Raw genomic sequence first — 16,080 nt, 5'->3', positions numbered from 1 at the left:
CACTTCGCATTGTTCAGTTATTATCAACAAAGCCTCCAACCCTTATCTGCTAGACCTGCCCATTGTGTGGAAGTTATGTTATGCCCTTCCTTTACTATGCAGTATGCAACTACAATTAGCAGTGAGGCCCTTGTAGCAAAGAAATATGGAATACCTTGTCCTTCTCTCTCTCTTGGGAAACTTCAACCCTCAAGCATCTATTCATTGTCTCCAATACTTCCAAAGTCTGCAAGGATGATGTGTTGTGGCACTGTCAGTTTGCACCTAATGATGCAATGGAGAAGAAGAATCTGGACTCTCTCAGCTGAAGCCCAGTTTGACTCAAGTAAAAACGGTCCCAAATCTCTAAGCCATATAGAACAGTGGGATGAATCAAGGTGTCCATGGGGCTCATCTTGGACGAGATGTCCTGGAAGTGATGTTGAAAGCACTGTCTCTCGAGAAGGGCTAAGGATCCATATCCTTTGTTGATCTGAGGCTGAAGCGATGGTCGCAAACTGAAGCGAGGACCTGAAAATTGCACCCCCAAGTAAGTATACATGATGGTGATCTCAATCTCCTCCCCTCTGAATATAAAGTGAAGGTTTTCTTCACCCCATTGAAGATCATAACTAATCTGAAAATGGGGCACTAAAGGGTTCTTGTCAACTTACAAGAACCTCCCCCACTTCCAAAGCTTAAATATTCCCAAGACCCAAATGATCAACCAATTGTGGAATTAATAATGTGCTTGAAAATAGTTGTATGTTGGCGTCTAATACACTCTCTTCCCTTAATTAGAGACAATCTGGTATGGAGAATCAGGGATGGTACTCGAGCTCGGATCGGTCTTGACCCTTGGACTAACAGCGGCGGGCAGAATATCCTCTCACAAGAACTGGTGGAATACCTCCTTACACAGGACATCAAAGTAATTGCGCAAATTGTTGATCAAGAAAACTCTGACATATTCCACCAGGCATGGAAAACAGCGCATCACCTAAATTTGCCCCGAAGATGGCACCCTGAATGGTAGGAATACAGAGAGGCTCTGATCGAATCACATATCAGAATCATAGAGGGGTCGGACGAGCTCATATGGAATCAAGCCGAGGACGGAAATTACTCTCCTAAGGCTGGCTACAATCAGCTCATTAGTCATAAGAAACCTGATGTGTTAGCTAGATGGTGGCATAACATATGGAAACACTCTGCAGCGCCACGCTCAAAACTATTCACCTGGTGTATCTTGAGGAACAAGATTCCCACGGGGGAACATCTTATGCACAGGGCACAGTATGGACCAACTTGGTGTGTATTATGCAAAGAAGCCTTAGAATCCACGGAGCATTTATTTTTGAGATGCAAAACAATTCAGAATCTCTGGTCAAATCTTAAAAGCTTCATAAATTACACTGGAAATTGGGATGGATCTGACCTCACAGAAGCTTGGATAGAGTGGGAAAGAAGACACAAAGGATCGAAGATCACCAACCTGCCAATTATTGTAAACTGGCACTTATGGAAATCAAGAAACCGCATAATATTTGAAGACAAGCAGGTTCACTGGCCCCTGGTGGAGGCTGGTATTATAGCTGCATTCAGAGAACTACCTGACCCACCCCCTCCAAAAACCCGCCTCCCAAATCCTCCCCCATGCATTGATCATAGCGCCCCATGGGCCTATTTTGATGGTGCTGCAAACAGACAGAGCTGTGGGGGTGGGTTTATCATACATAAATCTGAGCATCATTATTATAAAATAAAGGCGGGTCTGGGCACTGGAACCAACAACTTTGTTGAGCTTATCACTTTGAGACATTTACTCCATTTTGCATTGGGACATCACTGCACTAGCATCAATATTTTTGGGGACTCTCAAATTATCATAAATTGGTTCAACGGAATATCAGCTTGTCACATCCACACACTCAGCATTATCTTGAATGAGGTACTCGAACTCAAAGCAGCTTTTAACAATATTACATGTTCTCATATCTACAGGGAACATAACAAAGGCGCTGACAAATTATCCAAGGAGGCTGCGTTGATGGACAAAGGTATTTGGGAGATCACAAAAATTCAAGGCCAACAGGAACACAAATATTATCACCGTCCATACATAGACCCGGGATACCAGACTACACCGGGTCATCAAACAAACTGAAGTTTTTTGCATGTATATGACAGATGAAATTTTGATAAGCTTAACATATTTTTGTTGAAACAGTAAGATGTGTTGCCGAAAAGGCATACTGTAACAGCTCAAACAGAATGCCCTGCATGGAAAATCTGAACTGAAAACTCATACAGAACTTTTTGCAAAGGGTACAATGTACAAAGTGAACATTGGCATATGCGTAAAAGCATCTACAATATGTAATTTTCCTTAATAATGAAAATTACGGATTTTTCCAGTGGAAAAAATTTGTATGCTGGCGTTTATTTTTAACTGTTAATGTGCTTTAAGTTTATTTGTTGGAACTGATATAAAAACATATAACAGAAAATAACGAAGAAATGCAATGCAGCAACAAGCAAACACACATAACAACAATATAATATGGAGTTCACCCAAAACTCTTGGGCTACGTCTCCTTGAGCTCTAGTCAACTCGACTAGGCTCTCTAGGATTATGGAAAAGTCCTTTTACAAGCTCCACGCTCAACTCCACTGGTTTACATTGAACACAATGGGCTTAGAACACCATCTTATCCCTGGCTCTGAAGCTCTTCAGCTTTCTGGCTTTGGCTCTCGGCTCTGGCTCTAGCTCTGGCTCTTGGCTTTCAGCTCTGGCTTCTTTGAGCTCTCTCTCGGCCTCTGCGTGCCTCTGTAGTCCGCTTGACCTCCAAGCGACTCTCAGCAACCTTCCAATGACCTTTTTCAGTCCTCCAGCTCCCTCGGCAACCTTCAGCTGCCTTCAGCACTTGTGCTCTCTATGTTTTTATCATGCCTCAGTTACAACCCTCCATCATTGAAGAACCTGACTTTTTCCTCACAAGAATCCATTTACAAATGGAAAAGAACAGGGGGGCAGGAAAACCATGTTATTTTTCTTTCCTTTGGCCATGCTAGCCAAATAACGGAAATACACATGAAACGCATGCAAAACACATCATGGGCCTTTAGCCTGGACTTCAAATATTATGGAATCGGCCCTATAAACCTATTGGGTCTGTCCAAATATCACTTATCGCTATCGCTTAGGCGGGAGGTCTAAAAACCTCAATACACAGGAAATACAAAGAAATCCCGTAAATCTAGACTTCAAAAGTTATGAAATCGGGTCTATAATCCCTTTCGGGTCTGCCATCCATCGTAATATCGCAATCGCATCGTCACATGGCCAAATGGCCAAAAACCCATTTACACGGGAAATACATTAAAAATATGAATTTCCAGATTTCAAATATCGGGTCCGCCCTTAATTGCTTATCGCAATCGCAATCATATCAGCCCTGGCATCGGGGATCGTCGATTAAATCTGGACCATCCATTCCTTTCTCGATCTGACAGCTGATATCGCACGTCACATATCGCTATCGCATTGGCCCGAGGGTCTTCCCTTTGGTTGTGTTGATTGCTGATCCGTCGATCTGCCGATCAGATCCTAACCATTGATCTATGACTTTTAATCCGGTGGCTGACAATCCATTTCGGGCACGTAACTTGCACGAGATTTAACCGCTCGAAAAAGCGGTTTCCTCTCTCCTTCGCTGTGCCACACCTCAGTCAATGTATGGAATCGAGCAGAGCCCTTCCAATACCGCTTCCTACTCGACGCCCGCCCGAAATACCACTTATGGCCTTCCTTTCGGAATTCAAAAGTTTTTTTTGTTTGATTGATAAATCCGTCGAGTCCGCTAAAGGGCCTTTGCGCCTATTTTCCCTTTGTCTATTGCGATGCGATAAAATAATGTGATGTGATGGGTTTTAAGGGTTTTTAATGTTAAAAACACATTTTTCCCTTAAGTCCCATTCATATAAGAATTTGCCTCCTTTTCAAAGGACAAGGCAAACTTCTTTTTGCAATAACTTTTTCATCTGAAGTCCATTTTAGCCCATTCAATTTGCAGTAGATTCAGAATGAAAAGATCTACAAAATGGGGTTGTTTCCAAGAGCATCCTTGGACTTTAATTTTCCTCTGTGAGGAACACTTTAGACTTAGAAGTCTATCCAAGATCCATTTTAGATCACGCCTTCTCACTAAAGAACTTTTCGTCTCCAAAATACTGATATATTGATCTGAACAGTAAATGAGAGTAACAACACCCTCTTCATTCAGCCTCCATACACTTGCCTCTGCATAATGCCTCTGAACCAAAGTCCCTGACCACTTTCCTTCCTGGATTTGCTGGTCCTCCTAGGAAGAACTGTCTTCCCTCTTGACTTCATGCAGAACTCCTGCTGAGATGGTCACAGAAGATAGTTTGAACTTTTTTTCCTTGATCATTGATCCTAGGTAGCTCAAACCAATGTGAAGTTACATCTGCTCCAAAAAAATTTCATTTGTATTTGTTTGACAAGCTGTCAACAACAACTGTTAACAACAACATAAATACAAACAACAACTGGATGGCCTAAACTCCTGCTTCAACAAAAAAACAGATTTCACATCTTGTGAACACCTCCATGTCTTACATCTGCATACAAATGATGGGCTAGATAACAAGCCCACAAAACATTCCTTTAAACAAATGAACCTTCAAGTCAAGCATGTAGAAAAAGACCATTAAGACTCTTTTCAAAATATGAAACACTTCATCATTATCTCCATCTTGGAGACCAAGTTAACTTCTCCCAAGTCAACATTGCATCACATGCATGTCAAAGCAATCAACCCTTCAAGTTAAGCACACACACATGTTCAAAAACAATGAAATCGTCAACATCCTTGTGTTCATGCACAACATTCTCATGCATGCATTTCATCCTTCAACTTTCGCTTAAGCACACTGTACTTTCGAAGCTGAAATGAAATATAATGTTGCAGCAACAAAGTGAGTCTCCTACTCAACTTCTCCATTCACCTTCTTGGTAAAATCCTACAACTTGCGTTCCATTAACAAAGCAATGTAAACAGATGCATCAATAGACATGCAATCTTAATTGGATAAGAACTCTAACCATTTCTCACCAATTCCTTTCAAAGGTAATACCTTTGTCTGCACATCAGCATCAACATGTGAATCATCCTGAGACAAATCATTCATGGAATCTTCCTTTCCATTTCTGCCATCTTCTCTTTCCACCTTCTTCAGCTTTTGTGGAAGCATTGTTGGATTCAGAGTCCAACACCTTTCAGCAAGATGCCCTTTCTTATGGCAGTAAGTGCAACACATGTGCATCCTCTTGACAACATGAATTTCCTTGTCCAATGGACCTTTGGCTTCTTACTACTTTTCCTTCAAAAGTTTCCTATATGTGGCCATTCTCTTCCAACATCTAGAAACATGATGGTTATCCAAACCACAAAAGGAACATGCAATTATTTTCCCATATCTATGTGGAAATTTATCATGCTTTGCAAAATCAAAAGGAAGATTATTAGAACTAGATTTATACCTTTCTCTTTCACCTTTATTGCCTTCATGAGGAGGTGAAGCAAGTGAAGAAGTGGCTCCCTTTGGAAAACCATCAATCTCTTCAAGGCTTTCAGAGTTTCCACAACTCTCTGGCTCAAGTGTGTGCTTCTGAACACCTGCGCCCTACAAATGATGTTTCAAGCTATCGCATTCCTCCTGAATACAATCTTCACACTTCTGAGGTAGAATACCTACAATGAAACTCCTTCTTGGAACTGTTTCAATGGCCTTCATGGCAGCTTTGGAGCTTTCTCCATAAGACTGTCCATAGCCAAGACCCAAATACTTAGGCCTTTCCTCAACTATTATTGGCTCAAAAATACCTTGTGCATGTTTACCCAAGCCTTTTCCTTCATAGCCCATCTTGGACATTAGTTTGGAACCTATGCCTCTAGTATGTTTTTCAAAAGAACCAATATAAGCATTCTTAGAAGAATTTGAAGACAAACTGGAATGGTTTACCTCTTCTTCAAGATGATACCTAACCAAGGCTTCCTTGGCAACAAAGGGTTGTGACTCCAACTCATGCATCCTTTTCAGGTTCATATTTTCAATATGAAGTTTCCTCTCCATTTCCTGCAATTTTTCAGAAAGCAACTGTTTCTCTTCCTTCATGGAATTCAACTACTCTCTAAGTATGATACTCTTCCTTCCATCCTCATACATTTCTCTCACCATGTCCATCATGATGAACAAGTCTTGCTTCATGTCTCCATCAAAGAGTCTTGTGATGGAGGAGGAATTTGAGAATACACTTGTAGAAGTTGTCATTATGCCAATGAACAAAAGAACTTCAAACAAGATTAAAAAGATCTTATTCAAGCAACCTTTTGCAACAAACCTCTTGTGCTTCAAGGATTGCCTTGAGGTCCTTTGGGATAAGAAGAATGCCTTCATCCCTTCTTCCTTTTCGTCTTTCCTGGACTAAGCTATCAATAGCTTTCCCTTCACCTTTGCAAACTCAAACAATAGTCGGTCTGCACACAAGCATACAATCAATCGTACAATCAATCCTTGACTGCCCAAACACCTTTCAGACAAGAAATCTTTGCTCTGTCAATCAGGCATTCTGAGTTGATACCACTTGCTCTAGTATAACCAACTTTGATATCATCTTCTTTGAAGGTGGGGTTAACCAATCTTAGGCTCTGATACCACCTCTGATTGCAATATGCCGATTAGATCTGGACCATTGATCGGTCTGATCCGACGGCTCCTGTGCAATGTTGCTTTAGCCTTCGCTTAACTCTGTTTTCGCCATTTCTTCATGTTTTTCCTGTGCGATAGTGTTTTCCGCCATTTGTTAATGTTTTTCCCTTGCGATAGTGTTTAAGTATATGAAGACTTAGAGGGTTTTAGGATCCATTTTGGATCAATAACCTTGGTTTTACCCAGGTTGACCATCAATTGTCAATGGTCACAGAACAGAGCTAAGGCATCCAGATGCCTCTATAATCCTTCTGGGGATGAAGAGAGGAGGACCACGTCGTCAACATAGAGTAGAATAGATATCAAAACCTGGTGAAGAAGGCAGCCATCAGTGTCCTGGATATGTTCGTGCAGAAATGCTTCCAACTCATCAATATAGATCCCAAACATGGTAGGGGACAATGGACAACCCTGTTTAACCCCAATAGTGCTTCGAATGAAATCAGACATCCCATGGGTTGCATGAAGACGACGAAGAACAGACTCATATAGGCGCATAATAGCGGTCAATAGGGTTGCAGAAATGCCAATATCTTTGAGTCTCTGGAGCAAGGCCTCCCTCGGAACAGAGTCAAAAGCTTTCCGAAAATCTACGAAACAACAGTAGACTTTCGAAGAGTGGTGTCGTGCCTCCTCAATCACGGCGCGAAGGGTGAATATGTGGTCAATGGTCTGATGATCCAGTCGAAAACCTACCTGTCCCCTAGCTCTGAGTTGTCTCTGCTCAAGGTCACTGGAGAGCTTCCTATGTAGAACAATAACATACAACTTCGAGAACATGTGACCCACCATGATCGTTCTGTAGTTATTGGGATTTGAGTTGGAACTTGATTTGTGGATCGGATGCATGATGTGGTGTGCCCATGTCGTTGGAAAACCTTCACAGACTACATGGTTGAAGAGATCAGCCAAGTAGCTAACCAAAGCACGGAAACCGTGCTTAAAGAACTCTGCTGGGTAGCCTTCCTCATCGGCTGTTTTGCTGCTGTTCATCACCCAAATGGCCTCTCTAAATTTTTTGAGAAGGTTCATTCCAAACCTAGCATAAATCATAAGGTTATTGACCAATATGCTGAAAAAGGAAAGTGAAATCATGTGGACAATTGAAACAAATAAGTCTTTTGATGAGGAAAAATTAGTCTTGGCTAATCCTCCTATCTTAGCTATTCCAAATTATACTAAAGACTTTACCATATTCTATTTTGCATCAGAACATACAATTGCGGAAGTCTTAATGTAGAAAAATCAACAAGGTAATGAACCAGAACAACTGATAGCTTTCTTTAGCAGGGATTTGAGAGATTCTTCTCTTAAGTACAATGTTATGGAAAGGCAATCTTATGCATTGGTTAAAGCCTTGAAAGATTTTGGAGTCTATGTACTTCATTCACATGTGATTGCTTATGTCCAAAATGTTATTGTGAAAGGTATTCTGACCCAACCTGATCTCGAAGGTAGAAGAAGCAGATGGATAGAACCTATTCTTGAGTATGATGTGGAGATCAAGCCTACCAAGCTGGTAAAGGATCAAGGATTGGAAAAATTGATGGTTGATTGAAATCTAAATGTATTAGACATAAATCTCATGGCTGGTATGTCACATGACAATAATTCAGAAGCTTCTCAATAGGTTTCTAAAAATATTATATCCTCTCCATGGTATGCTGATATAGTTTATGTCTTACAACACTTACAGGCTCCTCCAGAAATGACAAAAACAAAGGCAAGATTTCTGAAACTAAAGGTTGTGAAATTCTGCATTTTAAATCAATTCTTGTATTGGAAAGACTTAGGAGGTGTCTTATTGAATTGTTTACTGGAGGATGAAGCACAAAAGATCATGGAAGAATTTCACAAGGGAGATTACGGAGGCTGTCATTTTTGGAAAGTTATAGCTAACAAAATTGACGGTTGGTTTTTATTGGCCAACCTTGTTTGTTGATGTTTATAAAAAAGTCTCAAGCTGCCATGAATGTTAAATTTTTGAAGGTAAAAAGAATCTTTTTCCCCTACCCGTAAGACCAATTACAGTTGAAGCATCATTCCAGCAGTGGGGTCTAGATTTCATTGGGGAAATCCATCCATCATCTTCAGCTCAGCATAAATGGATTTTGATAGCCACAGACTACTTTACAAAGTGGATAGAAGCAATACCAACCAGAAAAGCAACAGATTCAGTCATCATTCAGTTTTTGGAAGGTAATATTCTCTCAATATTTGGTTGTCCTCGTAGAATAATCATTGATAATGTTGTTGCTTTCAAGTCCAAAAAATGATTGAATTATGTCATAAATATCATATTGTACTCAGTCACTCTACTGCATATTACCCATAGGGTAATGGTTTAGTTGAGTCTTCAAATAAGAGTTTGGTGAACATTATAAAGAAGTTGTTGCAAGAAAATAAGAAAACATGGCATAAAAAGTTGATCTATGCATTATGAGTTGATAGAGTGAACACTAAGAAGTCAATTGGTATGTCACCATTTCAATTGGTATATGGGACAAAGGTTATTTTTCCTACTTCCTCGAGAATTCTAGTGATGAAGTTGTTGTAGGTGGTAGATGTAGAGCCAAATTATTTGCAAAAAATAATAAATCAGATGATTTGATTGCAACTTTCCATGGGAGTAATGCATATTTGATGCATGATTTGACAGAAGAATTTCTTGCTAGAGGGCCTATAAATGGCAGCTTTCTCAAGCATTATTTTGCCTAAAATCAGTGGGTTTTGACCACTCCATTGTATATAGCCATTCAAATTTCTAGTATTGCAGGTGTGGGTAGTTGTCACCTAAATTTGAAGCCCAAGGAGAAGGCCCTAAGATTTTGGTGAGTTGCTAGAAATTTTCAAGATGCAAAATGTTTTTGTAATAATTCATGGTTAGTCATAGTTAATCATGAGTCAAGTCTTAGAGTCAATAAAGCCCAATGGATCAGGCTACTAGTCTACGGAGTTCTTTGGCACCTCACAGGGAGGATGCCATCCCCATTGGAGCCAATGCTAGTGTCCTATGTTATAGTAATAAGAGTCAAGCTTTGTATTTTTATTATTTTGGTCAATTTGTAAAGTGTTGATATGATCTCATAGAGATCAAGTCTTGGTGTCAGTTTAGGATAGGATATACTAAATTTTTGAGTGGTGAAAGAAATCAAGTTATTAATTTCTTAAAAGGTCTAGGTTTAGTAAGTCTAGGGTTAATGTGTCATCCAATCATGGATAAAGGTAAATAATGGGTTTGGTTTCTCATCATTGGGACAGTTAGTGGTGTCTTTTCAATCAGTTGCATGGTCAAATAAGGTAGTACATCATTTCCTTGTAATCATGAGTTGATATTGTGCTTCTACTTTGCGCTACATTTGAACAATTTGATTTGAAAAGTCATCATTAAAGTTAAAGGGAGTCATGGACTGCATAAAGGATGACAAAGACATTCTAGCTTTCAAAAATCCATTGAGCACATTACTTATCCTCCTCAGTTTCCCTACATATCAAATGAGAGTTGTTGCGTTTTGGCTGCAGGGGATCCATTGCACTTCTACAAATCGAGGGTTTTCTTGCCACCACAACTGCATTCAGGTTTCAAATCTCTCTTTTATGGAATAATTCATGTTGTATGTAGTCTAATTCATCTTTAACAGTCGAGGAGAGCACCCAAATGGCCTTTCAACCCTTAGAATCTTCAACTTGCAGTGCTTTCCTCGTTGCGCATATGTTTTTGTAATTTGTTGCGCACATAACAAATTGTTGTTGCATTTTTTCTTGTGACTTAAATTCATGTTGTTTGAGATTTTAAACACAAGAGTTTACCATTCAAAAGATTTCCAAAAACCATCACCCAAACCCTAATTCCATTGTTGTTGCATTCTTGTTGCGATAAGTTGTTAAGCGTTGTCATTGCATTTTGAAACCCTAGAAGTTTTTCATTGTGAGTCATGACAACACTAGACAGGAAGAAGAGGTACAGAGGGGGTGACATAGTCTGATTTGAGCCTCAAGACCTTACCATGGTGAATTTAGATCCAGCTATTAGGGTTGCATTTGAGCAGACTGGTTGCATCAAGTTTTGTGAAAAGATACAGGGTTACAATGTTCAGGTTACCAAAGAATTTTCCTTAAACTTCACTAGTGTGGAAGCCAAGGTTGGAGAATTGAGTTTCCCAGTTTTAGAGGTTACTATCTCAGTTGCTACAGAGATCCCTTTTCATGGAGAACAATGGTTCAAGTGCATGCCATTAGATTTGGCCAACTACAAAGATTTTCTGAAGCCAAATTAAAAAAAACAAAGAATATGGGGCTACTATGCCAAGAGAATATCTTCTTGAACCTTACAACAAATTACTCAATGTGATTCAGAGATACTTCACTTGTGAAGGAAGATTTGGGAGGGTTTATCAGTACCACTCGAGGTTGTCGATGCATTTTACAGGTAAAATCCCTTTAAATCTACATTTTTACTTGTTTAGGAGCATTGGTAAGATCACATATAAGATTCAGGGTAAGAAGAGTCAAGTGGAACCCAATCTCTTTCATTTCTGCTTGATCAAATTGTTAGTTGTGGAAGAGTTGAGGAAGAGAAAACAGACAAGGCAAGCATTTTTTGTTTCATCCAAGTTGACAGTTGAACTTTCCGATGGTCCTTGGAGCAGAAAAGACAAACCTTCATCAGTGGAAAAGGATGTTCAACCAGCAATAGCAAGCTCAGTCAAAAGGCCACAGACTTCAGTTGACCAATATCACAAGAAAAAAAGTGAAAAGCTTCATTTCTCCCCTGAGGTGGTGGAGGTTTCTAAGAAACCACACACAAGAGCTACTGCAAAAAGGTTATCCATGGAGCAAATACCTGAACAACCTACTGAAGTTCAAGGCACCATATCAGAAAACATTGATGACAGGGATAAAGAGATTATGGAACTACAAGAACAGTTGAAAAAGGCTCATTTAGTCATTGCTCAGCTTCAACATGATAATAGGGAGTTGAAGAAGAATATTTTGGAAAAGGCATCTAAAGTTGATGAAGCAGAACCAGTGACTAAAACCACTTCACTTGCCACTAGATCCAAAGGTAAAGGAAAAGCAGAAACAAAGGACATCCAAAAGCTAGAGACCTCACAATCAAGAATCCCTGTAACCAGATCTTCAACTAGGAAATTGGAGCTACAGAAAGAAAGTCTGATGAAAGGAAAGTCAATGCAAGAGAAGAAGAACATTGAGTTGGATGAAGGACAACACACTTTCCATAGGCTAAGGAAGCAGCTAAGGAAAGCTCAAGATGAAATCATCAGGCTTAGAGAACAAGATGAAAGGGTTAAACAGAAGATACATGATCACCTGAATAGTTGTGGGCCAACACTGTTTAAAGCTAAATATATGTTGAGGAGAACTTTGCCCTTACATAGACAGCTCAAGAACATGTATAGGCAACATCTCACCTTGAAAAAGGTGTTGAAGGGTGCAAAACAAGAATTATAGGAGGCATTGCAAGGAAAGTAGGAGGAAAGAAGAGGAATATGATTAATCTGTAAGAGAAACCTATTATCGATATGGATCACAAAAGTCTAAGATCTAACACTAGAACTGTTAGCTGAGGCAGCGAAAGTTTGATTGTTGACAAGTCACCAAGATAGTTTTGTTTTTTTCCCTTTTTGTCCTAGTGCATCAGTTTATAACAGTGATATACACAGTAATGCAGCAAATTTGTTGCAATACTGTCAAAACTATCGAGATTTGATAGAAGATCAGAGTTTTGGCATTTTTTCCTATGTATGGAGGTTCAAGAAGGTATTTGAAGATTTTCAACATCATCCACCAACCATTTTTCTCAGTTAGAGACTTCGACACTTGGTCAAATCCATGGGAATGACATTCGTTGTGCTCAGTCGTTGCGCTTTTATTGTAGGTGATGATTTTCAAGAAGGGAGGTTTATAGTTTGGACAAATGTTTTCTAATGGGTATTTGATATTTTGGGAGTTGTCTTTCACCTATCTGACACATTCAAGAATACAGGAGATGATCAGAAGTATGCAAATGATGAATTCTTTGCACTCAGTTGTTGCACTTTCTCTGAAGAAGGAAGTAGCACAACAAATTTGTTGTGTTTCCACACAGTCAACAGTTTGACCTTTCAATTCAACTCCAAACCTCCTAAAATTGATTCATATGGTTATGACAAGTGTCATTAAGTGTCTTGAAGGTTCGAACCTCATCCTCATGCAGGCATTCGATGTATTTTGTTAAAAGATTCCTCTAGTCAAACAGTTTCCTAATTTGTAGAAGGTGGTTCTATATTCGCTGCTACAAGCAGAAAACTAAATATTTTTGGGGAATTTGGTTCCTAAAGGGAGGAACTAATTTTTTTTATGTATATATGATGTAATTTTGATTAAGAAAAGGGTTGGTCAGTGTGTGATAGAGAAAAGACATTGTGCATTGTACAGTTTTATTTGAAAATTTCAGTGAATGATGAAGGTTGAAGTCTACTTGTTCAGGGATTCTTGTGTCAATCATTTATGGTGATGTTTATCTCCTGTTTATGTTTCTTTATCTTTTATTATAGCCATGCTTAAATGTTATGTCTTCGGTGTTTAGTTAAACAAATTCATTTCAAAATTCACTTTCAGGTGCTCTGCTATAAGTAACTAAACATTTCTGTGTTTTTTCTTCCACCATAATATCTAAAATCCTCCTCAGCTAGATGCTTTAGATATTATCAATTTCATTATTCCTCTACTCACCTCTCTACAATGAAATTTGACAAAGACAACATAAAGGATTGCCTACCTTGCCCCTCTCTAAGGATTCTTCATTTTCCCATCATAGCACTAAAAATCATTAGCTTAATTTGATTCCATGCCCAATGTATTTCCCTTCTCTCTGCCAACAAATTGTTAAATTATTCTAACTTTATCTATATACCTAGCCTAAGATCCAGAAGATTTCATAAGAGCGAGCCCTCTCTGGGTTTGGAAGGACTAACTTCCAACCCTGAAGATTGGTTTGTGGTTACCGTTGGGTTCCTCTCCTCAGCCTGAAGGAATTACAAAGTGCTAAAAAATATCATGACAATCGAGGGAAGAAATAGAATAAGTGGAAGGTAGAAATCCCAACAACTTGCATTAGTTGAGCTACCATACTATTAATCGGATTAGGAATTGGTTGTGCAGGAAGTTGAGGCCGAAGAGTGATTGAAGTAGACAATTGCAATGGTGGAGAACAAAATGGCAGAGGTGGTTGTAGTAAGGCTTGTTGAGGGCCTTCAAAGGATGGATTCCTCTGACCTTGTTGCCAAAGCTGGTTTGGTGGAGATCCATCCAAGGTTCAGTGGGTAAACACCATTGCAAAGAAGAGTATTGCATTGAAAGATTAGACCAACATAAATTATAATATTGTAATTGATTTGGAATCATACCTTGAGGTTTAGGTTTCCATGGACACATCTTGAAGACAAAACATAATTGTGTTGGTTCATTAGCCTATTGATATAAAACTTTCAACCTAGGCAGAGATGGTCAATTGCTTGTGGCATGGTCCTCATTGCATAATGCACAAACCTCAATGTGATTCAACAAGCACCCTTTCAAGGGGTACCTTCTCCTACACTTTGGACAAAATATTGTAAAAGCTAACCCTACTTCCTTCTTCATTTGTAACGTGTCTAAATGAGAACTCATTAAGCTAAGTATAACATTATTTTTTTATAAATTTATTACAAAATAATAATAATAATCAACACTACATTATAATAAAATAATACATAGTCAACATTTAATTATAATTTTATAATAAAATAATACATAGTCAACATTTAATTATAATTTTGAAAAAAAAACGAAAATTCCAACCTTAAAAATACTTTCTTAAACCATTATAAAAATTTTAAAAAAATTGATTAAAAATACTTTCTTAAACCATTATAAAAATTAAAAAAAAATGAAAGTACCAACCATTATAAAGATTTAAATAAAAAATGAAAGCTTCAACCTCAAAGATATTTTGTTTGAACCATTATAAACACTTCGAAAAAAAATGAAAACTCCAACCTCAAAGATACTTTGTTAAACCATTAGAACAATTTTTAAAGACTTAGATTATAGACTTCCGAAAATTTTACATATTATTATTTTCAGAAACATTAAAGATCAATCTTTCAACGAAAGAATACATTTGTCAAAGTGGAAAAACATTGACATTATGTGATTATGAAAATAAGTGAGTCTATTTTTGTAAGTTGAGGTTCACTTTATTATATAAATTTGATATTTTGTTTGAACCATTATAAACACTTCGAAAAAAAATGAAAACTCCAACCTCAAAGATACTTTGTTAAACCATTAGAACAATTTTTAAAGACTTAGATTATAGACTTCCGAAAATTTTACATATTATTATTTTCAGAAACATTAAAGATCAATCTTTCAACGAAAGAATACATTTGTCAAAGTGGAAAAACATTGACATTATGTGATTATGAAAATAAGTGAGTCTATTTTTGTAAGTTGAGGTTCACTTTATTATATAAATTTGATTTCATAAATTTATAGCTATTATTAAGCTTGTTATTTATTATGCTTATCGTGTGAATAAGAAGATGATGATAATGATGATGTTGCTTCTTATCATCCCTTAGCAACAAAGAAATGGAATTAAACTAAATATTTTTAATGTCATTTCTATACTTAAATATGGTGGAAATGATTATAAAGATCCGCTAGCAAACAAAGAAAGTTTAATATCATTTCTACACTTAAATGTGTCATTTCTATACTTAAATAGGGTGGAAATGATTATAAAGATCCGCTAGGAAACAAAGAAAGGAAATTAAACTAAATATTTTTAATGTCATTTCTACACTTAAATGTGGTGGAAAGATTATAGAGATCAGCTAGGCCTTGAATAGTAATTACGTTATTAAATGGATAAGATTGCCTTATATTATTAAGATAGGGAAAGATAAAAGAAAATAGGTTGAAGAGTATTTATGTTATTAAATAGGTAAGGTTGTCCTATATTACTAAGATAGGGAAAGTTGAAAGGAAATAGGTTAACTCAAGGTTTGTGTTCACTATAAAAGAAAGGAGAATTGGGTTTTATTTTGAGAATATTCATTTGTTTTTCCTGTTGAAAATGTTGCAAACCTAGTTTTGATAAATGAAAATTTTAAATTTTACTATATGAACAAAAATTCTAACTATTTATTACGTAGATGAAATGTTATTTTTCACGATCATTTTTCTGATTAATTTTAACCAAAATTCAGCAGAGATTTTTAAAAGCTTGAGTTTAAGTTGTTTAATTTGTAGAATTAG

This window comes from Pinus tabuliformis, chromosome 5_2 (genome assembly GCF_031772625.1).
Source record: "Pinus tabuliformis cultivar Carrire ecotype Pingquan chromosome 5_2, CPIR1, whole genome shotgun sequence".
NCBI lineage: Eukaryota > Viridiplantae > Streptophyta > Pinopsida > Pinales > Pinaceae > Pinus > Pinus tabuliformis.
This window is presented reverse-complemented; position numbering follows the sequence as displayed.